General features: G+C 42.3%; 1 long non-coding RNA gene across 3 annotated transcripts; it reads right to left on the reverse strand.

The window, feature by feature from the left end:
- Positions 1-7,142: 7,142 nt before the first annotated feature.
- Positions 7,143-20,704, reverse strand: LOC103170254. 3 transcript variants are annotated; one of them, XR_003761636.2, is made up of 6 exons: positions 20,538-20,704; positions 19,379-19,512; positions 13,826-13,979; positions 7,956-8,040; positions 7,543-7,650; positions 7,143-7,242 (listed from the first exon to the last, which is right to left on the reverse strand). It is a non-coding gene; the product is annotated as an uncharacterized LOC103170254 (long non-coding RNA). The 3 variants fall into 3 exon arrangements; XR_003761635.2 differs by having other exon boundaries at positions 20,221-20,704; XR_003761637.2 differs by lacking the exon at positions 7,543-7,650 and having other exon boundaries at positions 20,221-20,704.
- Between the last annotated feature and the right edge of the window lie 4,283 nt (positions 20,705-24,987).

Genomic DNA, 24,987 nt, shown 5'->3' on the forward strand with positions numbered 1-24,987 from the left:
TATACTGTGCTACTGTTACTCAAATGGTGAGGGAAGGAAAGGTTTGGAATCACATCATTCATGCAAAGTTCCAGACACTTGTAGATGTGCAAGACATTTCTCCCAGGCTGAGCATGGTCAGCTTAAAAGAAAATTCTGCACACAGTTGAGGCTCAATAAACCCTAAGGATTGCACAGAGCACAGTAGCTTTCCAGAGGAGAACCCCAAATCTCTGGATAGCTCAAATAATAAATACAGATCAAACTTGATGAGTCGTCATACAAAAAAACTAAATAGCCCCTGACAGTGAGAGAGAGTCTGCATTTCTGAGGTTTCTTAAGGTCCTTTAAGCACTTGACTTTCACCCCAGCCTCAACCCCACAGTACTTGTGTGCATGGCCATAATTTATTTTAATTTCTGTTTCCCCTTCTTGCTTATAAGCTTCTTGTGCAGAGGAAACATATCTACCAACTCTAGTATTTTCCCAAGTGCTTAGTACAGTTCTCTGCGCACAGTAAGTGCTCAGCAAGTACCACTGGTACCTTAGTGTACCACTTGTACATACAAACTGAAAGACAATTCAGTATCTGGTTGTTGCCAGCTTTACTCTTATGCTACCTGGTGCCCTTACTAGAAGCTGTGGGATATCAATATCTAGGTAGCAGGCTTTGTACACATCAAAATAAGATTCACTCTAGCAGGCTTATTGTCAGAGAATTAGCTCCCACACTGCTACAGATAGGCTAATTCTGAGAGGAATAGCTTAAAATAAATCCTCACTGGCATGCTGGTTTTAGGTCAGAGCCTTGGGATAACATTTGGCTAAAATCATGTTCCGTACACATGTTCTGGAACCCTGAAATAGTTATCTCAGAAAAAATAGTGTCTGAGAATAAAGCAGAAAGAGGGATTGAAAATTATCTGGAGTGAAAAGCCAACTTTTGGGCTGGTGTTAGATTTCAGAAGACACCAGCATGATGTAACATGCATAGTGTAGATCTGTAATTGTTCTTGTCCTGTAAGTAAATGAAAACTTCTAATGCTTTTAGCTGCTTCTTTGGGAGCCCCAAATTTCACATTCTCTGTATTGGAAGGCGTTGACTAAATGGTCAGGCAATTGCGATTCCTGGCTCTCTTAAATAACCGTAAAAACTACCTATGAATAATCCTTGAGCCTCAATGCCATTTTAACATAATAAACACCTTCTGGGACTACCTTAGTAATTACAGCAAGAAAAATAATTCTCATCTTGTAGCTATGGTGGATTTGAAGCCAGTGCCTAGATTATCCTTAAATACCTCTTACTTCAGGGAAATCTAAATCTAACATTATGACATTGCATTTGCCAGTTTCAAATTATTACCACTATTATTTCAGCATCCACACGAATGGCAGTTAATGGATGGTGATCCAGTAAGGGAGTGGTCCGAGGGCTGGGGAAAGGGCCAGGGCAAGAGCTTGGCTGTCTGAATTGGAAATGTGCAAATGTTAGAATGAACCCAACTGTTCGAATCCAGATCTCAGCCTAGTTTTTTTTCCTTACAGAAAAGACGTTACATAATCATGGCTTTTATTAAGCAGTTACTACATGCCTATGGCACTGAAAGTAACCCGGGATGAGTTGGGACTCAATTTTAGTTAAAAGAAGTTCTGGAGGGGCTGTGGTGACGGTCTTCTCAGTGGCGGGGGTGGGGGGTGGGCAGGGGGGATCCACTCCGCCAGGAGGGCCCGAGCTCGGGGAGCGGTACCGCTCCCTTAGGAAGGAGTTTTAATCTGTGTAACCAGAGCTGATAATCAAATGTATCTCTTAAAACTGGTGACTGGTTTTAGTTTCTCAATAAAACTGAATTAGCTCTGTGTAACCTATGAAAAAACACTTTTCATCCCTATATGCTTTGTTTGGAAATTTCTTACCATTCTTTGATTCTTACAAACCCCCTCATTCTCCTCCCAAGCACTTAGTACTGTGCTCTGCACACAGTAAGTGCTCAATAAATACGATCCAGCCCCATCGTCACTGCAATGTTTATGGTAGCCGCTGCTGCCACAGCACTCCGATGCCTGTTCCTGGGCTCTTGCCGCATCTCTCACTCCCATCTGCGTCTCCCTGACTTGGTCCCTTTATTCATCCCCTCTCCCATCCCCACAGGACTTATGTACGTATCTGTAATCTATTTCTTTATATTAATGTTTTTCTTCCCCTCTAGAGTGTAAATTCATTGTCAGGGCAGGGAAAGTGTCTGTTTATTATTACTTTGTACTCTCCCAAGTGCCTAGTACAGTGCTCTGCACACAGTAAGCGCTCAGTAAATACGATTGATGAATGAATGAGCGAATGGGTTTCCTCCCTAGCCCGCTGCAGTCTTCTCTTGCCAATCCTGGATGATGGTGGTGCTGACGATGTATCCGTGTCACAAGCCAACGGTCGAACCGACTTTTCCAAATCCTTTCCCTCCCCCGACAATTTTCAGCTGGAAGGGCTGCCCTCTGCCATCCCAGCCACAAATAAAAAGACTAGGTTGTGGGATTGGGACAGGCAGTGCTGTTCATCAGAATGCTGTGGACCTGTGTTGTGCTGCCAAACCAAGTAGCTTCCAGAGTGCCAAACGTAAGCTTTCTGCTCTGATGGCCAGTCATTAATGAGCGAGAATAATAATAAAGTAATGACAATAATAATAATTGTGGAATTCGTTAAGCCCTTACTGTGTGCCGGACACTGGGGTGAATGCAAGCAAATTGGATTGGACACAGTCCCTGTCCTGCATAAGGATCACAGCCTTAATCCCCATTTTACAGATGAGGTAACCGAGGCATAGAGAAGTGAAGTGACTTGCCCAAGGCCACACAACAGATGAGTGGCGGAGCCGGAATTAGAACCCACGACCTTTGACTCCCTGACCCGTGCTCCATCCACAAACTGTTCTTGCCGGCTGGAGACGTGGACCTGCGGGGAGGAGAGGGCTGCTCTTGGGGAAGGGCTCTGGGGCTGAACCCGTCACATGTGACTAAGCAATGTGCCAGCTGTTTGCATGGGCAGCGACAACTGGTTGAGCTGCCTGGGAGTCAGGTCCCAGGTTTGGCAATCCAAATGCACCTTTCTGCCACTCAGCAGTATTTCCACACATGGAATTGTTTTTTTCGTACTGTCCATAGGGTCCAAAATGGTTTGAGGTGTTTATTTTTAAAATTTCTAAACATTTCCACGTTTCCAAACTTTAGAATCATAGTTACCACTAGTGTGCTCTGGAGTCTTCTGTGGTTTAGGGGCTCAATTAAAGGCATGTTAACCCAGTTTCTTCGCCACTGTGCTTTCTGGATTTTGACTATTTGCCTCTGTTAACTACTCATTACATCACTTGATATACGTGAATATTAATGCTAAGAATCACGATACGAGGTCTGTGAACTTTGCGTGTTTGAACTAGCCTGAAACAAATGGCTGTTCAAGTTATTTTCTAAGCTGTTGTGTACCACATCATCTCCTTCCACTTACTGGAGTATTGCTAGTTCTTCTTTGTCTTCCTTGTATATGACCCTGGAAAACCTTATGTGGTTGATTTCTCCTACTACTAGGCCCAGATAATAGAATGACTTTTTAGGAGAACCCAAATTATCCCCAGAAGACCTTTTTATCACTAGCTTTTGTTCCCTGTGGATAGAAGAGTTTCAGTTTCAGTCTAATTCAAATATTTAAGAGACAGGGGCAACCTGGATCGAGTGAGGAGTTGGGAAAGCTTGATTATTGGACATAATTCCCAGTACTGAACTCTATTCCACTCTCTCCTGCTTTTCCTTCCCACCATTTCCTAAGTGCCTTACCTTTCTTTTATCAGTTAGACAATCATCGCTATTTGTTTAAAGTGTTATTTATTATTCCTGCGATAGTTGTTTATGATAATTCCTGTAATAACTGAAAGCAAATGAAGCTGTAGTTGCTTTTGTTTGAACAGGGTAGTGACTCTAGTGGATAGAGCCAAGCTGGTGGTACTAGTTAGGAGAAGGATGCCGGGGCAGATTCCTGAGAACCTTTTACCAGCAACAATATTTTACTTGGGTCAAAAGGTTTTGTTTTGGGGGGCCACAGAACTGTCTCAGGACTTAAATCATTCAAAAGAAATGACTCATGGGTGCCATCTCCTGTTCCCTGCCCCTTGTCAAATGAGAATGCCTTTGATGCAGCTGCTGTTGAGTTTGTGTATACACACACACACACATATGCGCACGCACACAAAATCACTTCTGCTTTCTAGGAGCTCACATTCTTCCCAAGCTCACCAAAAACAAGCCCAAATCAAAAAGTAAATGCCAGATTTAAGTGAAATCCTACCAGATTTTAATCCTGCCCCTTTCTTTCTCACAGTAGAGATTCTGTAAAGCATCTTAGGCTCCTTGAGAAAATATATAATTGTTTTCCACAAGTAAACAGCAATTATTCTTACGTTTCCCAAGGCAAACAGCTTTGGCTTCTCCTTCATTTGTCCCTCTGAGGCCCTCCCTACCTCTCTGATGTGCCTGGGTAATTTTTGTATTTCTCACCCTTCCCCCCCTAAAGCATATAGTGAGATAGAATGTTGCTGACTTGTCAGCTTGCTTATCATGAGCAACATTACAACTGCTTTCTATATTTGTGTTTTCCCTTCTGAAGGAAACTATAGGGCCTATATACAAAACACAAGAAGTGGTGGGCTTGTTTCTCCCAATGCAGCACTACAGGCAAAGCTAGGCAGTCTTAGGGCTGTCAGGGAACAGGTTGCCCAAATGTACGCCCCCCTCCCTCCCCCGCCCTTGCCATTCTCCAAGTGAAGCAACCTATGTCACTGGGGAGTCTTCTGAGGTTAGAAATGGAGTGACAATGGGGCATCCGTGCTTGCAAAGTTGGGTACCTCAGGTCATCAGTTGGGTGGGCTGGAGTAGCTGACAATCCCTAAGTGATCCAGGCTGGCCCAGGTGAGGCTCTGATTTGTGGGGAATCCCTTGGAGAGGTTGGGCTGATTCCCCAGAACTAATACCAACTACAGGGCTAGGTTCATTGGAAAGACTATCTGCTGGAGTGCAGGCTGCAAGATCACTTCCCTCACCCAAAAACTGCCCGCTCTGTTCGTCTTCCAGGCTGCCTTCAAGATGGGTGCAGATGCATACTGAGTGGGATGCTGTGTGGCAACCCTAGCCAGGAATCGGGGAAGGAGCACCAATTCCCTTCCTGCCCCCACCCCCATAATCTACAGGTTTTCACTGCATGGAGGTGGGGGGTCAGGGCTCAGGATTTGTAGCTCAAATCCAAACTCAAAATATGAAGTAGAACAAAATAGTTTTCACCATACCAAACACCGTTAAGTAGTTCTGATTTGGAATCTGTATAAAATGGAACTCAAATTTTAAAGATCTGTGTTTTTTCGGAGTGAGGAGGGAGGTTGTTATTAGGCACTTACTATGTGTCAAACACTGTTCTAAGCTCTGGGGTAGATATAAGTAAATTAGGTCACTCACGTCTGTGTGTCACATGTACTTGATGTATGCACAGGTTCCTCAGGAAGAATCCAAATTTGAGGGAAAGAGCAGGAAAACCGAAGTTTTTGTTTACAATTCTGATATTTCAGTTTGTGGTTGCCGAGGGCAGCCATTGGTAGGCTATCAATAGTTTTGCCATTTCTCAGACCTTAATGAGCAAAGCAAGTTGCCTATTAATGCGCTCCTCTGGGATCTCTTTATTCACTATAGGAGTGGAAAAGACTGGACTTTAGAGTCCAACCACTTCTGCAGAAATATTATTCAGCCACCCAGGATTTGATGCTCCTATAGTTGAGAGTTCTGTCATTTGTTCTTATGAGTGTGGAAGGAAAAATAAGTGCAAAAGAAGTTTATCTGAAAATACCAAGGTGCTGCACAGCCATGAACTACTAGTTAAAGTTTGCGACTTGATGATTGTTGAATGTCGTGACCATTTTCCACTTTGGGTGAGTGGTTATACTTACTTATTTCAGGTAATTTGGAGAAGTCTCCTCCAGGCAAGAATTCTGCTCTCCAGGTCATTTTTCTAGTGCGTAGACTTCAGTCTTGCTGCACTGTTCCTAATCTTAGTTAGCCAGATTTCTGTTACCCCAGAACACAAGGGGGTGAGCCTAGCTCCTGGTGGGCATCGAACATCACTATCAATTCCATTCCATTGTACTGTCCCAAGTGCTTAGTATAGTGTTCTGCACTCAGAAAGCCCTTGATAAATACCACTGACTGATAAGATCACAAAAGTTTGTGAAAGCAATACGGAGAGAGGAAAAAAGAGACTGAAAAGGAGAGAGAGACTGAGAAAGAAGGAAAAGGGTGACAGGCAGAAGGGGGAAGAATAGGGAAAAGGAGGAGATGAGTCATTGAGCTATCCTTCACTCAGTCTTTCTTATTTATTGAGCACTTACTGTGAACCGAGCACTGTCCTAAGCACTTGGGAGAGTACATTACAATGGAGTTGGTAGACACGTTCCCTGCCCAGAAAGAGTTTACGGTCTAGATGGGGAGATGGATGTTAAAATACATTACAGGTGTGTACATGAGTGCTGTGGGGCTGGGGGTGGGGTGAATAAATGGTAGGAATCTAAGTGTATAGGCAGTACAGAAAGGAGAGAATGTAGGGGAAATGAGAACTTAGATGACTATTGAATGATTGAGTTGTCATTTAAATAAGGCTTTGAAGGTGGGGAGAGTGGTGGTCTGCTAGGAGGGAGTTCCAGGCCAGAGACGGCGGGCGAGGGGTCAGCGGTGAGATGAACCAGATGGAGGCCCAGCGAGTAGGCACTGGCCTGGTTCATGCTTTCCTGTACTTATCCTGTACCCATCCCCTGCAAGGGGACACTTGCAGCTCTTCTGCCACCAGTCATACCCGAGCCAGAGCATAGCAGCTGTCCTGGCTATTCTGGCCCTTGGGCACTTTCTCGGCATTTTTGGCACGTGCATTTACGCCACATGTCGCAGTTCTGACACAGGCCATTGCCACCAAAGAGCAGTAAGAGAAGGCTTGGTAGCTCTTCTCCTTCCTTCTCCTCCTCCTTGTTGCCATATTGCCATTTCCACCCAGGGTAGCACCCCCTTCCACCACTCCAACCTAAAGTGGGCCTTGCTAGGTCCTGCTAGTGGCCATTTGGGCAACAAGAGAGAACCCTGAAAGCATCTCGATTGTTTGCCTGCCCCAAATTGTTTATTGAGACTCATTTCTTCAATCCCCACCCATTTGGAAACTTGAATGTTGTCACACATTGTCAAACCAGGAGCCTTTAAAAAAAAAAAAAAAAGCGTAAAACCCAGTGAACAGGAGGAGATGGTGCATCAACGAGAAGGTAAGTGAATTCACCCCAGGCAGGTTCTTGCAAGTTTTCCCCTTCCGCATGCTTGCTACCTCCCGAAAGTTTCCCGTACAGATTCTCTGCAAGCATCCACTTGCAGAGTCCTATCGGTAGCACCTTGGATTCGCCGAAGAATTTAGCACATCATGTGCATTTAGGCAGTGACTCTTTTCTCAGCACACTCCTCACCTTTCGGAGCTTTCTGCTAAAACAACAAATTAGCACTCACCTTCGCCAAACCCACAAATATTTGTACAATTAAGTAGCGAGCTTTGTAGTCAGAAAGGGGAAAGAGTTCTCTTGCATTTTGTGGCGCCAAGCAGATTTTTTTTTGGTCCTGCAAGATTAAGTCAGATTAACAGTATCAACTAAATAGGGTAACCCTCAGTGTATTAAATAATGAACTGAAGCACTCTACTTAAGGAATGCATAATTCATTAGCTTTGATATTTGGAGGGGCTCGAAAGCTCCTGGGAAGGTGGCATTTGATAAGTTCATGGCAGCCTATTAGGACAAAAGGTTTTCCTGGATTTCAGAAAGTAACCATAATGAAACGGTGCCGGGACTGTGCCTCTGGGATTGTGGAAACTGAAGACCAGTCCTTCCTACGCATCACTCAATTATCACCCATTGGTTTCTCACCTGCAGTTAGCTGGTCTTCTTCCAGTGGTCTGTGTTCCACTTGGGTCTCCACTGTACCCTCACCGGCCCCGTGCTCTGCTGATTTCTGTCAAATGGAAAGTGATAAGGAGACACAATTCAAATACAAAACAGATCTTGGTAGCTGAGTGTAAAAAGCGCATCCCGAGACAATGCCAGTATAGTTCTCATGGATTGGTAATTCCTTGGTGTAGGGTCTTTTGGGCATTATTGGGCTTCTCATTCATCCTCAGACACATACCATATCTAGAGCCATTAGATTCAGGCAGTCCAGCTGGGCAAGTTAAGCAGGCGATGTGTAAATGGGAGGGAGTTGCAAGTACCAGGGGCCAGAATTTAATTTCAAATAACTGGTGACGGAGAAGCAGCGTGGCTCAGTGGAAAGAGCACGGGCTTTGGAGTCAGGGCTCATGAGTTCGAATCCCAGCTCTGCCACTTGTCGGCTGTGTGACTGTGGGCGAGTCACTTAACTTCTCTGTGCCTCAGTTCCCTCAACTGTAAAATGGGGATTAAGACTGTGAGCCCCACGTGGGACAACCCGATTCCCCTATGTCTACCCCAGCGCTTAGAACGGTGCTCGGCACATAGTAAGCGCTTAACAAATACCAACATTATTATTATGTCTGGGATGGAAATCACATTTTATCCCCTTGAGGTCATGAAAAAAATACAAATTCTACAATTCCTTCTGGAAGGAAAACGGGTTTCAGGGAAATATCAACTCAGGTCCTTTCCAGTTCTTCAACCACCCTTTTGCTGTGCTCTTTTTTTTGGCCAGGTCCATCAATATTGTCATCTTCCATGCATAATATTGAACAGGTGGAGGTTGTGCCCTCAGGAATCAACCCTCCAATAGGGAAGATAGAACAGATTTACATAAAATCAACTTAAGTAACTTACTGGTACTAAAACCGAGGCACAGGTTTTTTCTGTATTTATATCAATACCCAGTTCTATAATATGAGAGTGGTGTTCGTGGAAATCTCTGCATTAAAGAAAACTTGTGCTATAACCCCCATTCTGAACCCATGCATATGCAGACAAACCACATTTTTGGAAGAGCACTTCCTTATTCCCTAACAGATTTCTCACCTAAATGTGTTGGTGAAAGCATATATTATGGCAGAACTGAGTGTTTCTAGGTAACTGTACTGCAGAATCAAAGGGGATGTGACTGGTGGTGAACTTTTAAACCAGGATCTTTGAGCGTGGCTGAGAATCCAAGCGTGACAAACAATCCCTTCCCCAGTGGGCGCTTACAAAGATTTCCCCTTGTTGCACTTGTTGCACAATGCCTGAGGCTGTTTCAGTCTCTGCTTTAGAGTCCCAGCCTTTGCCTAGCTTCTGCTCAGAAGCAGTCACCCCGCTTCTGTTGGCTGCACACCTGGTTGATCTGCTGCTGCTTCTGCTGCTCTGTCTTACATCAAATCATTTGAGATCTTTAAAGTGTATCTTCTGTCTACTCCATTAATTGCTTGCCCATTTTAACTTCTATTAGGTCAGCTGTTAGGGTAGTCTCCTGTCCTCGCAATCCCTAATGGCTAATGCTTCAATGCTAATTTTTTCCCTGTCAGATGTTTTTGCTGGGGATGCTGTCTAGTTAAGGTGACATTATCTATTGTCCATAAACATCATTGGTAGAACTTTTCTAGAAACTGGATGCAGTATCTGTGACAGGGCCCGGTCTCCCAGCCCTAAAGAAGGCTGCATGGTGCGATTGCTTTCTAGACCTTTCATCTGTCTGAATCTTGGCAATGCTTTCTTATCAGCTTAAAAGTTTTAGCAGAGGAAGAGAAGCCTTGGATAAAGTACAGAAACTAACTCATTGCCCTATTTCCCACTGTGGACAGCGTTTGTCTCTCTTTACTGCTGTATTGTACTTTCCAAGCGCTTAATACAGTGCTCTGCACGCAGTAAGCGCTCAATAAATATGATTGAATGAGTGAATGAAGTAACTTTGCCTTTATATCACCCTTATTTTGTCTCTGCTGATTTTACTCCATTCTGCTTTGGATTAAGCATGTCACTGAACTGAGTTGTTTACTGGTGTTGTTTTACTGATTAACGTGGTTTGTTACTGCCATATTGACTGCTAAACTTTGACCCTTGTGCGTTATCGCAATGACTGCTCCATGGTTCTGGCCCATCATGTTGCTCAAGGTTGTGAGACTGGAACATCGAGAGTGTTTTTGGCAGGGCTTGAGGACTGCTGAGGTCCTGTGGATTTAGGACAGCCTTCTAAGTTTGACAGAACCTTTGACAGTTATTTCTCCTGTATATACATAGGATCATTTCTCAGATTTCATTGTTTCTGAAGAAACAGAAGAATAGTGCTTGGACTACCAGATGACAAAAGTAACACAGTGGTAATGTCATCAAAAGACCGACTGCCCAGTCTCCTGCTGCCTTCTCTTCTGCCTCTCATCCCCTAAATGTGTTGTCCGTCAAGGCTCTTTTCTGGGTCCTCTATTCTTGTCACTTTACGTTCACTCCTTCAGCGACCTCATCCACTTCCAAGGCTTGAACTACCACCTCAAAGGAAATGATCCTAAGGGTATGTTGCTAGCCCCAGCCTCTCTCTGCTATATCTGCCTACTTGCATTTCCCCTTGCCTACTAGACATCTCCATAGGGATGTCTTGCCAGACCCTCAGGGTAGTATGTCAAAAATTGAACTCTTCTTTCTTCCTAAATCCTCTCCACTACTTAACTTTGTTTTCCATCCCAGTTGACCCTCTTCCCTTTTCCAAAGTCTACAGAGAAGCAGTGTGGCCTAATAAAATGGGTATAAGACACCTGTTCTCCCTTCCCTGTAAACTGCCAGGCCTTTGTGGGACAGGGAGTGTGTCTGACCTGGTTATCTTGTATCTACCCTAACACTTAGTAAAGTACCTAACAAGCACCACTACTCTAATAGTAATAATAATAATGATAATAATAGTAACCTTTACATTGTTATTGATTCTTCACTCTCTTTCAACTCACATGTGCAAACTGCTGCTAAATAATATCAAAATCCTTCTACAACATCTCCTTTCTATTGTATCTAACCTGGTTTGGCGCTCATCATCTCCCACATTGACCGCTCCTGGCCCTCAGCTTCTCCCCTCTCCAGTCTGTACTTCACTCATATCATCTTCATGAAACATCATTGTACACTTTTCTCCACTTCTTTAAAATCTCCATTTATTTTTGTGTTAAACAGAAACTCCAGTTCATCAGCTCTCTTCATCATACCCTGCTACATACACTCCAGCTCACACTCTTCATTCCTCATCTAACTGTGCCTCATTCTTAACTCTTCTACCCTGGTTCATGCCCTTCATCTTTCCTGGAACTCTTTCCCCCTTCTACTTCCATCAATGAGTGGTAGTTACTGAGATCTTACTGTGTTAGCCCGACCACACCTCTTCCCATCATTAGAATCCATCTGAAATCCCACCTCTTTTCCCCAATTAATTTTTCTTCTCCCCAGGTCACCTTCTCCCTTCTATCATCTCAGCACTTTCTTGCACTACCCTAGTACTTTAAGTTCCACCATGAAATCAGTTCTTCATTTGAATTAGAAATTGAAGGCAGAATTTCCAACTTGGAAGACCTTCTAATAAGAATTCTGATGGTATCTTTGGAACCATCAGAGAAAACTATCCATACCAGCTAGTGTCTGAATGGAAAATCCTAACATCTACCAGCTCAAAACTTCCAGTTGTAAATATTTTGGGACTGCCTCCCCTACTAGAGGTTAAGCTCCTTGAGGGCAGAGAATATTCCACTTCTCTATGTCATCCTTTCTCACTTCCTCAAGTTTTCTTTCAAGTGCTTAGAAGAGTGCCTTGCATCCCCTGCAGCGGGTGCTCAATATGCACTCTAGCTAATCCTACTGGATTAATGAAAAAATGGCCTGCATGCCCAGTGAAAGATGAAGGTTCAAGATGCTTCTGACCCCACATCAACACCTTGAATGGGCCATAGGAGCCACCTTGAGCAATGATTCCTTTGCAACTACTGAAGAATAAATTCAGTGACACCATGCATGAAAACACGTAAGTCAGCAGGACAAAACCCAAATTTGTCAACCTGAAAATAGTGACCCTTGAACCTTATAACAATGCAAACGGTTGCTTGACCTACACCAACATCAAAGAGCTAACGGCACTACGCTGAGGCTTTCCATCCTCCAGATTCATCCTGAAAACTCATTAAGTTTGGAAGAGACTTCAGTGGAGGGGCTTCATACAAAGTAATGCATAATTTGTGTATGGTATCAAAATTACAATACCCTTTCTTCCCCATCACTTTCCCTTCCCTCTTTATGGAATTCATGGATCATGGATTGTGCTTGTCTGAATTAAGTGAATTTGCAAACATTTCCTGGAGGAAGTGGATCTTAAACTATAATTTTAAGACAGGAGAATGAAGTAGTCCATTGTGGGCAAGAATTGTCTCTGTTTATTGCTCTATTGTACTTTCCAAGCACTTAGTACAGTGCTCTGCACACAGTAAGAGCTCAGTAAATACAATTGAATGAATGAAAATGTTATGAAACAGCACAAAGAGAGAGGCAGTGTTGCCTAGTGGATAAAGCAAGGCCTGGGAGTCAGAGGACCTGGGTTCTAGTTCTGGCTCTGCACTTGTCTGATGTGTGACCTTGGGCAAGTCACTAAACTTCTCTTTTTCTGTTACCTAATCTTTAAATGGGGATTAAGACTGTGAGCCCCATGTGACACATGGACTGTGTCCAACCTGCTTATCTCCTATCTACCCTAGTGCTTAGTACAGTGCCTGGCATATAGTAAGTGGTTAACAAATACTAAAAAAAGGTAAGGCAGTTGTTCCATAGATGTGGGTGAATATGGGCAAGGAGCCACTTTCTTTGGACATTTAAAGCGGGGCAGCAGCCCCAGCAGTTAAAGTGAAGACCAGGAGGAAGGGTATAACACATTCACACCCAGCCAGAACTAATTCCAAAACTCAATAACTAAACAATTCTGTTAAGTCTTCATTAACCCTATCCATAATTGTGCTTTCTCTCTGTCTCTCTCTCTGTGCCTCTCTCTGTCTCTCTCTCTCTGCCATCCCACCTGTACTGCAAAGCATTAAACCAGTGAATTTGTGTCTTCCTGCAGCAAATACCCATTGCTCCAAAGCCACACATTTCCAGATAATCCTAGAAAAGTAGAGTAGAGAGAGATTCATAATGTAATCAGAGAAACATACTGTTATCACCAAGAAAGTTTTGTTTTGACTGTTTTTAGAATTTGAGTTGCCAGTCATTTTGTTGTGTCTTATGGACTTTTTTTTCTGAAGTTGGTCTTCTCCCTCTCCCTTCTCTCCATTGATTGTGAGTTTCTGGATTACCAGGTCTATTAATTTTTCTTTTTTGGCTGACCATCAATAATAAAATTAATAGCATAGCTGTGATTTTCACCCATTACAATGTAAAATATATTTTGCTATCCATTCTCACCCAGTTTCATTTTGGTCCTGGATCATATGGGCCAGAGACTATTTTAATGGTCCTCATAAGTGTTTCTTTAAAAAGGACACTCCACTTAATATTAAGGGAAGAAAAAAGGGGAATGTCAGCAAGTTGTCCAATGTGTTTTTTTTAGCCTTAGGCTTCTTCATGAAACTTGTTATAGCTGTCTGTCAGTTTAGTGACCCTGAATATGCTGCTGGGCTTTTCTGTGCTTTTACTTCTGTCCCTGTAAAATGGCAATACTCTTTCTAACAAGGATATTGGGAAGAATGATTAAATAAAATTGATAATTCAATGTGCCTTCAGCTAAGTCAGCCCACTGTATTATATAAAACCCACACTCTATACCTAGTCTCTATTCACATCTCTCCAACCTTGTTTGACCCAGTAGAGTTTTCCCAATGTCTTTGATGTAGTGTGATTCAGTTTTCTTTTTTGATGAAACTTTCCAAAACCAGAAATACTATGTATATTGCTCTCCTGAATTCCCACTGTCAACATCTTCTTCTGTACAGTGTTCTCAGTCCCCTGGAAAATGAAAGCAGAAGTTATCTTTCTGGGCATTTTTCAGTCTTCAAAGAAATCTTCTATCTACATCTGGGAAGGAGGTACTAGGAAAAGTCTCTTATGTTGTTAGAACCATGTTGAGACCTCACTCTACATTGTCACTGGTTGTGGAGTCATGGCAAGGAGAACTGAGTCGTTTGACCATTTTTTTAGTCCTTGGTTATTTTTCCCATGAATGGTAATCTTCCATTTGTCTGCTCAACCAGATGAAGAATGCACCTGAGCAAAGCTTGACACCCTTCATAAACACATTTCTTTGCTTACCCTTGAGGGTCAACAGGCATAATTGTATTGCAGCTTTAATGTAGCCTAAAGCAGCCATTCTATTTTTTTAGACTTTCAGTGCCCTAAAATAAATTTAGACAGGAGATCATGCATTTGACTCACACCTCTCAAATATCTTCTATAAATGGCCAGGCCAATAGCATGTGTACACTTATTGTAGAAAAACATTTCATTAATTTTTACTTACTACTGCCTGATGGTTTAGATTAACGCTAGAAGAGGAGATGATTGGTTGTGAAAGGGAAAATGATCATTTTGGACATGAAGCACCAGGAAACTCAGAAATAACTTTCTTTAAACTATAAATTTGGAGGCCAAGGCACTGCAAGCATAGCTTAGTGGATAGAGCACAGGCCTGGGAGTCAGAAGGACCTGGGTTCTAATCCCAGCTCTGCCATGTGTCTGCTTTGTGACTTTGAGAGAGTCGCTTCACTTTTCTGTGACTGTTATCTCTTCTGTAAAGTGAGAATTAAGACTGTAAGCTCCATGTGGGATATGGATGGTGTTCAACTTGATTAGCTTGAATCTGCCCCAGCACTTACTACAGTGCTTGGCACATAGTAAGTCCTTAACAAATATTTTATAAAGTAATTCTGTTTAAGTATTCTCCACACACACTCTTGATTAAATGTGCATGTAATTTGAACATAATGTTGTAAATTTGCATGCTGTAGCAGTTACCACATAGTTTAGGAAACTTACTTGTGCCACCTGAAGATATCAAGCCAATTTTCTCACCTACTCATAAATTCAGAATTCCCTCAGCAAGTGTCTATTGAAGGAGGAGATAACATACTGAGGCTAAAAAGGGAGACCAAAGGGTATTAGAGAACTTTTCTGTTTTTAATAACTTTAATAGTTAAAGTTTGAAGATGTTTTCCTAGGATTATGCATCATTGGATGTATTCATTCTTTTCTATTCTTTATTACCACTATAGTAGTACTTCTGCTTATTTGTAAGGCACTTTCCACTATAAAACTCAAAACATTTCTCCAACATTATCTCATTCATCTTCTCAACATTCACAGACACACTATATGCTTCAGTTGCTTTTATCTTATGTTCCCAAGGCAAATCAATCAATCAAAGGTATTTATTGAGCACTTACAGTGTGTAGAGCACTATATTAAATGCTTGGGAAAGTACAGTACAATAGAATTGTGTGACACATTCCCAGTTTCTGGGCAATAAATTTTGGATATGTACATAAGTGATCTGGAGCTAAGGTGAGGTGACTATTAAATACTGGAAGACTACACATCCAAGTACTTCTTAGGTGACACAGGAGGGCCAGGGAGTAGAGGAAGTGAGGGCTTAGTGAGGAAAAGGGGTTTAATGGGGGTTTGAAAGTGCGTGAAGTGGTGGTCTATTGGTTTTGAAGGGGAAAGGAATTCCTAGTTAAAGGGAAGATGGTGGGAAAGGGCTTACACATGTAAAGGTAAATGTCTAAAAGACAACCATAATATGGCCCACACAACTGAAGGTGGGCCCAGAGTTGATTAGGCAGATGGTAGTCAAAATGTTGAACCTATAGGAGCTGAAACAGGTGGTTTCTGACAAAATATTTCCAGATTTCTAGACTAACTCCCTTGTTTATGGGATCATGAATCATATTTTTTCAGGAAAACTCTCTGCATATCTACTAGCTTCTCTGAGGTTTTACAGAGCAGGGCTTAATAAAAGGGAAAGGACAGGAGGGGAAAATTGTTAATAGGGAAAGTTTATTAGAGATGATGCTGGTAATAAAGATGAAAAGATGTACCAAGATGAATTCAGGATTTGGAAGGAAACATTTAGGAAAACAATCCCATGGGTCAGATGTCTGAGTAAGTATGACTTCTATACCTAGGTGGATCTCTCACAGTATCCACTACTCCAGTCAGGTTCTTACTGTATCCAGTTCTGGGCTTCACAGTTTCAAAGAGATGTGGAAAACTTTGAGGTCAGAGGAGGGAACAGAGAGGGTAACTAAGCTTTAGAAAAAGAACTAGAGGAATTGGAATTATTCAGCCTTAAATCAGAGGGGATCATATCTCCAAACTGTGACCATCCTATCTCCATTTTTGCTGGGCAGATGAAGTGATTGTAATTGCAATAGAAAGGTTTTAAATTGCATTTAAGAACAGACTTCTGAAAGTAAGGATTATTATTGATTGCTTCAAATATCTTTCATCCCTGTGTTTTGGGGATGTGTTAAATTTCTGAAGGAATACAGCCTAATGGAATTTCAAGAGATTCCATCAGCGTAGGTGGGGTGCCCATCAAATAATAGTCAACAGGGACTGTTTAGCCTATTTTGGGTAAAGAACACTGTTTTAGGCCTTGGAGGTTCACTTTAAAAGAATCCTAAAGGTTTTACGATTTAATAGTTAACAGTATCATCACCATCATCATCAGTGGCATTTATTGAGCACTTACTATGCACTGAGCACTGTACTAAATGCTTGGGAGAGTACAACAGATGTGAGAAGAGGATTTGTAGTAATAATAGCATTGGAATTTACTGAGCACCTCATGGGTGCAGTGAACTGTCCTGAATGCATGATACACGGAGTGAAGAGAAGCATTCCTTGCCCACCAAGCACCTACAGTCTAATGGAGGAGACAGACATAAAATTAATTGAAGGTACAATTGAATATTCATACATAGACAAATTCTATTGGTGGGACTAAAGTACAAGAGTGCAAGCACTGGCTGGTGATATAATCTGTGGGTTGGGAATTAATCATAGAAGGCTTGTTGGAAGAGGTGGACTTTTAGGAGGACTTTGAATGTGAGAAGAGCTGTGGCATGTTGAATTTGACAGGAGAGACAGATCCAAGCCAGGGGAGATGGCATGAGTGAGAGGACAAAGCAGTAGAGTTGAGAGCAGTTAGGACTCAGATATACAACAGTGTGCATTTGGTAGTAGAAATAAAACCAACTCATACAAGAAAAAGCTCCCCCTCAGACAGACTAGGGAAAAATACAGCTATCAACACTTAAGCCTGAATAGGTCTGAGCGATTGCAGGTGGTCACAAGCTGAACATGGATTCAATTATTGTTAAAAAGGACGACATGTTTTGGAATAATAGTACTAGGAATATTCATTGAGGGCCCACTGGGTGCAGCACACTTTATGTTATTGTACCAAGTGCTTGAAAAGGTGCAACCAAGAGAAAAGAAAAGGTGCAACCAAGAGAAAAGACATATTCTATGCCTACCAGGAGCTTATGCTTTAATGAAAGTGATAGACATAACATATTTACCAAAATAGTAAATGAAGTAAATAACTGAATGTACCATCGAGTAAACATGCAGGGGGGCTATGGATGGGTATATGGATGGGTGAGTGGCGAGAATGGGTATAAATAAGTTCCTACATGCTAATATGGAGGGTAGTGAAGAATTTTGACACTAGACTTCTGGAACCAGAAGGAGATTGGGTCTATCAACAGTGGTGGGAAAGTCACAGGAGGACTCAGTTTAGGAGGACGGTTGAGTCGTTGTTCAGTTTGATGTGTTAAGTTTGAGGTCTCAGTGGGACATTCAAGTTGAAAGGTTTTGGAGGCAAGAGAAGATGGAGGGTTATAGAATAGAGGAGAGAGAGGTCAGGGCTGGTTTGGTAGGCTTGGAAGAATGGATGAGCTCCCTGAGAAAGTGGGTATAGAATGAGAAAAGTCGGAGGCCTAGAACAGGGCTTGTCTGGCTTCCACCAAGGATGAGAGACAGAAGAGGATCCAGGGTATGATACAGAGAAGGAGCGGTCAGAGAAGTAGGAGGAGAATCAGGTGTGTTCAGTGTCAGCAAGCTCAGCCAAAACCTGATAATGGTTCAAGATGGATGGAGTGATCCATGGTGTACAAGGCATGTTAGAGGGCAAAGAGAACTAGGAAAGATTGCAGCTCCTTGGCCTAGCTTATAAGAAGGGCATTGGTGACCTTAAAGAGTGAGGTCTTGGTTGAGTGACTCTTTCCAAATCCTGGAGTGTGTAACTCTGAGTCTAGTGTATGAGTTGGGGTAATTTTACCATTCTCCTGAGCATTGGTCAGAACAGAAAGTTAGGTGCCTATGAAGAACCCCACAATCTGAGAGAGGCATGAAAAATTTAGAAGAAATCTAAAGGAGAGCAACAAAAAAAAATTAAATAGTTTGGAAACAGGTTTGCCATATACAAACCAGAAAATGTTTTTTCTCTTGCTTTTAAACCCATATTTCCAATATGCAGATAATATTCCCTTCAAGAGCATTTACGGGACATTTCCATCTCTGGAGAGTTTGTTTAAAATTCAGTTTCCTCCGATTTTAAGCAAGAAGCCAGGCAATCAACTCTTTATGATTGAATGTGAGGGTAATATTGATTAATGGCTTGTGATACAGGTAAAGATATGTCAGTAGGTGCTGCTGAGGAGCTCTGTGACAGATAGTCAGTGCCATAACAGTGCTTGGCACATAGTAAGAGCTTAACAAATACCATCATTAATTTTTTTATAACTATAGATGATCCTACCCCTGCCAGTGACCTCACAATTCCTGATGCTGTCCAGAGGGGGACTGAATGAGAAAGTGCATGTTCTCACCACTAAACACTATCACCACTCCAGAAAAAATAAGAAAGCAAATTAAGACCATGTGTCATGTGAGCAAGTGTAATTTATCGTACCTAGAGAAAATGAATCCAGATTACAGTTGCATGATATTGGACTCAGAGCCATAAACTGTGACTCAGGAAAATGATCTCGGAGTCATTGTTGACCTTTCTTTTAAATGATTGGCCCAATTTGTAGTAGAATCCCAAAGGAGGAATCGAGTGGTGGGCATCATCAGGAAGGGACAGAAAATAAATTGAAACATAGGTTTGGCACAATATTAAACCCTGCACAGGGTCTGGTTGCCCCCATCATAGCAAGCTGGCAAAGGTAACATAAATGCCAGCCAGAGTTATCAGGAAGAATAGACAAGCCACCACTGAAGGGTGGATGGAAGAGTTGGGACACTTCAGCCAGGGTGGGAGAAGGTGGGGGTGGTTGGGAGGAACTGAACTATACCCAGGAAAAGAATAAAAAGGGGGAAAGTTGGAAGGGAATACTCACCGTCCACCATGAACACCATCTGTGCAAAACTGGGGGTGGAGGCTTGGTGGCCCAGCACTGGTACAAAACAGGAAGAGCCCCACCTCCGACCCCAGACTAACTTATCCCTCCAGATCATGCATGAGAAGGAGTTTCTGTCATGGCAAGAGACATGTAGTTTGGGTTGGACCAGGAATTTCCATCATGCAAAATTCCAGGATTAGCCAGAACCACTGTGGCAGTTATAGTGATGGCAGCCGTAGCCAAAGAGAAGAAGAGAAGCCTGGACAGTTGGTTCACTTCTGCCTCCCTACTGATCAGCCACTGCCATCACAACTCAGACTGGGGCCCACAACAGTGGCCAAAGACAAGACCCACAGGCCTATTTAGGTGACAGGATAGACAGGCACTTAACAAGACCATCCCACCTAATGGGCCAAGGCTATCCTACTGCGGGATACGGTAGCTGGGAAGGGTGAGAAATTTCCTTGTCAGGGATCCAAAGCATAGCCTAAGCAGCTAAGGGAAGGCAGCATAGCCTAATAGATAGAGAATGGGCCTGGGAGTCAACAGACAAGTGGAGAAGCCAGTATTAGAAGGCAGGTCCTCCTGTGTGACCCTGGGCAACTTCTCAGTGCCTCAGTTACCCATCTATAAAATGGGAATTAAGCTCCATGTAGGACAGGGACTTTATCAGCCCGATTACCTTGTATATATCCCAGTGCTTAGAACAGTGCCTGGCACACAGTAAGTGTTTAGCAAATGCCATTGAAAAAAACAATAGATGCAGGGGGTAGAGAGTCAATCAAAATGAGATCTTTGCTTCCCACAGTGCTCTCTTTGCAAGTTATATCACCATTCACCTGGATGCTTGTGAAGTCACAGGAATTAGAGCAGTAAGAAGGAGTAAATTATTTTTCACTAACGTTGTCCTTTTTTAGGAGAGGACAGTGGCTTTTTTAGTTGCTGTTTACTTGTGTGTTCCTCAGCAATGCCCTGGGACGGCGGTAATAATACATCTCACTTGTGACATTGACCACTTTGAAACTATCTCTTCTCAAATGTTTCATTTAATGTTAGGCTGGAGTGGGAGCTGGAAAGTAACTTCTTCCACTCGCGTCTCTAAAAAAGGGAAACATAATGGCCATTAGCTACTTTTTGAAGCAAGAAAGATACTGACTGAAAAAATTCTCATTTTTCTCCCCATTCAAGTTTGTTTCAGCTCAAGAACAAAAAGCGTGGTGAAAGCTAAAGACTTGGAAAGAGTTGTTTTTTTTCTTTTTTTAGTTTACAAGAAAGTCAAAGCTGAACAACAACAGATGTCCTAGCAGTGAACGTGAGGCCGTCATTCTCTCTCAAGGTTCTGCTGCTGTTCATAAACTGCTCAAGCGCTTTATGACATCAGCAGAGACTCTCAAGTGAATTACAGCCTTCTACCCACTTTGGGGCCATACATTATCGTATGTAACCAGCAGCCAAGATACAGTTGGCTCATCTCACCAAATGTTTTCATAAGCAGATTTATAATGAGAGAGAAATGCAGTTTTATTGATACCAAGTGGGGAGGTGTAAATAACTCCCCCGAATTATTAGGGGTTAGTTTCAGGGGCAGAAGTGACTTGCCAGGTCTACTGAATCACTTTGGAAAATTTCTAACAGATAGGTAAACAGAACACAAACCCTGCTAGCTTTTTAAATTTACAGAACAATATGAAGCCTGAGCTTCATTCTTTCTGGCTGTAGATGGTATAAATGTACATCACCCAGTGTGAAGTAATATGGGAAACAGGTGTTTTATTCCCAAGCAGGTAAAAATGGGTTTGATTCCTGTGAGAGATAGGCATTTCACAGCTACCAGCAAGAGGTCCAGATGGTGGATATTTTGATATCTGATATTATATAAAAGATTTCAAATGTAGCCCGACTCTTAAAACCATGAATTCAAAGCCTGACTGCTATGCTGAATAGCTATGGTAGATGCTAATTAGTGTTATTGTTTACTCTTTTTGAAACTAGAGATCATTAACATATCTGATCTCTTTTATATTTAGCTTCGGCTAAAATGACTCAAATTCCAATCTTGAGCCTAATCTAATCATTGGACCAGTTTCACAATAAGAAATTTGTACCAAGGGAAAATAAGGGATATCATTTCCAACTCTTTTAGTTGTCAGCTCTTTTTCAAGGAGGGGTTTTGAGAATTTTGGGGGGATCCGTTGCACTCCATTTCCCCCTTTTTGTTATTGGATTATCAGAATATTAGTCATGGCTTTTGCTTCTGAAGAACTCAGAGACAGACTTCACCATTTTAATCCTGACCATGCTCCAGAGTGGGCAGGCACATATGTGACGATGCATTAGTGTTTGAGGTTCAGAGAGGGGAAGTGAAGCCACTTGTATCTGTAGGAAAACCAGGTCTTCCGCCTCCCATTTTCAGGCTCTGGTAAATTTAACATACTGCAGGTGACTTTGTTCTTTTTTCCCTTCCTCAAAGTCCCTAGGGTAGCTAGACTATAAACTCACTGTGGGTGGGGAATGTGTCTGTTTATTGTTACATTGTACTCTACCAAGTGCTTAGTACAGTGCTCTGTACACAGTGAGTGTTCAATAAATATGATTGAATGATTGATGAATTTAGAGGAAGTATCAGAGTCATGGGTCTATAGTTCAGGTTAAACTTGGTCATCCTACACTGCCCTTCATATGAAAATATCCCTTCCAACCCATGTTTTTGTTGTTTTTTAATAGAAGAAGGCCTTCAACAGAACAATAACCTATTTGTATTCCTGTTTCCCATTCCAGTGGTGAATATTAGAAATGAAGTTTCTAAAATACATATTTCTAGAGGCAAAGCCAAAAAATGTAAGTGTTGACTTATAAAGGAATCTGGAATAAGGACAACTGTATTAGCACAGACTATCACAACATGGTGTAGCTGTGATAGAACTCGGGACTAGGAGTCTGAAGGTCATGGGTTCTAAACCCGGCTCTGCCACTTGTATGTTGTGTGACCTTGGATAAATCACTTCACTTCTCTGTGCCTCAGTTACCTTATCTGTAAAATGGGGATTGAGACTGTGAACACTGTAGGGGACAGGGACTGTCAAACCTAATTAGCTTGTATCCACCCCAGCACTTTAGTACAGTGCCTGGCACATAATAAGCACTTAAAAAATACCATAATAATTAATTGTACATTCCAAGCGCTTAGTACAGCACTCTGCACACAGTAAGTGCTCAATAAATATGATCGAATGAATGAATGAATATTATCATTATAATACTTAGTATAAGCATAGTGGAAAAGGGATAGGACTTTTCATTTGAAATATATGTTATGCAAGTGTTTTATTCTGTTTTTATCCTAATAATGGCTTTCTCTACCTGGGGCAAGTGTTTTGGATTTTTGGCGAGGCATTATGTAATATGAAATGATTTTTGTATGTCCCCCATCTGTGAGAGGTGAAATGAACTTTAATATTAAGCTAATGATCCTGGGAACTTCACTGTGCAGACAAAGCTCATGATTTGGGGTCCATGGATCACTCCTGCTACCAGAGTTGGCTCAGGAAACCTGACTTGAGCCTATCTATTTGGACTCCTCCAGTCTCCAGCCATGGGACAGGTCTCAGAAGCTGGACATGGGTGTGGGGAGCAGTTTAGAATGGTCATCACCTGCATGTGATAGCCGCCAATTTGGCAGGTTCCTGAGCCCATTAGGGACGCAAGGTTGCAATCTTACAGTAACCATGACTAGTCATCAAAAGTAGCAGTAATTATTGAGCACTTCCTCTCTGTGAAGCACTGATTTAGCACTAACATCAGCATTATGCCTTAACATGTCTCAGTATTGTGTAAAGTTGGGTAAAAAGATCCAGCTCCTGGCCCTTAAGGAACTTGGAATATAGTTGGGGTGGGAACAAACAAATAGGAGGCCCTGGACATATGCGATCAGTTCTTCCCACCCCAGCGCCCATGGCTTAGTGAGAAACAGTGTGGCTTAGCAGAAGAAGCACGGGCTTGGGAGTCAGAGGTCATGGGTTCTAATCCCGGCTCCGCCGCTTATCACTTGTGTGACTGGGCAAGTTACTTGACTTCTCTGTGCCTCAGTTACCTCATCTGTAAAATGGGGATTAAGACTGCGAGGCCCACATGGAACAACCTGATTACCTTGTGTCTACCCTAGTACTTACAGCAGTGCTTGGCACATAGTAAGCACTTAACAAATACTATCATCATCATCATTATTATTATTAGTCCAAGAGTGGCTGGAAGAAGGGAATGATGTAGAAATGGAGCAGAAGCAAGTCTCCACCACATTAGTTAGTTGGTGAGGCAGATTTTATTAGGTCTATTAAGAGACATATGGATTCGGTACCTTTTCCAACACGTGTGATGTGTGGTTTGTCCCGTGCAGTCTCAGCAACTGAAGCTAGAGACAAATTTTGAATGACCTGGCTTTTCTCTATCAGCCTCTGGTCACCTGCAGCAGCCCATATTGTGCTTGAATGACTCTTTCCTCATCTGTGCCAGAATGAGTGTGGAAAGAATTTAGTCTCTTCCTTTTCCTGCTGCAACAGATGGCCCTTTATGGGTGGAAAGGTACTTGAGGCCTGTTAGGTGCAAAAGTTTGCTTTCTCTTGCTGGGAAAAAATGGATATTTCAAATCTACTCTGATAGAATCCAGTTGGCTACCTGAGGGTGTTCCTTCCATTTCTCCCTGACTAGAAGGCGGCCCAGGCTGCACTTTCCTTTATTTTCTGCATTCTCATGCTTATGAATTTTTTTAATGCCTGAGCAATTTTCAACCCTCAGATCTAACTCATCCCTAGATCGGCATCCTAAAGCACTGCTGTTCCCTATCAGTCCTTCCCAGGCAAATGTGCCAAGATGTCCACAGAGTCCTCGCCGTCAATCCAGTCCAGCAATAAAGGGTTTTCCCAGGTGCCTCCATTACATAGTCCCTGTGTTGATCTGTGCCTGGTTGGCATGCCTTTGGGAAGAATTTGTATTGCTTTTTCATCTCAGAAAAGATACCCTAGTCACAAACCAGTCATCTGCCTGTTAAGCTGTATTTAGAACAAATCACTCTAAAGCAAAACAACAACAACAACAAAAGAGCTATACTTATTTTTTCTAGATTTTTAACAAAATGTTTGATGTTGTGGAGATTTCCAAACAATTAATGTGAAATTGGGGATTGTTGTTCCCATGATTTATTTACCATATATAGAGAACTCAGCTGGAGTGCTGCTGCTCATGATTCCCCCACTGAAATTTTTCCAGAGTCGGAAAATTGGTAAACTCTCAAGAGGTTACATTTTCCAAGGATGAAAGTCAGTGGAAAGCCTAGAGCCAAAACAGCACCTGACACTGTCAAGTTCACACATACACCGCTTGAAAGAAAAAAAAGCGAGAGAATCTCTCTTCGTTATAAACTTACATTAGCATGCGGATACTTTAATCTGAGAGAATTGCTCTTTCTTTAACAAATGTCCTGATGTGATATGAAGCAAGCCAGGAGGAAATGAAGGAGATCTAAAAGGGAAGAACATTTTATTCATTCATTCAATCATCCTATTGAAGTGATTTCCCAGATTGGAAAATCCCAAGCTTCCTTATCATCTGCA

This window comes from Ornithorhynchus anatinus, chromosome 8 (genome assembly GCF_004115215.2).
Source record: "Ornithorhynchus anatinus isolate Pmale09 chromosome 8, mOrnAna1.pri.v4, whole genome shotgun sequence".
NCBI lineage: Eukaryota > Metazoa > Chordata > Mammalia > Monotremata > Ornithorhynchidae > Ornithorhynchus > Ornithorhynchus anatinus.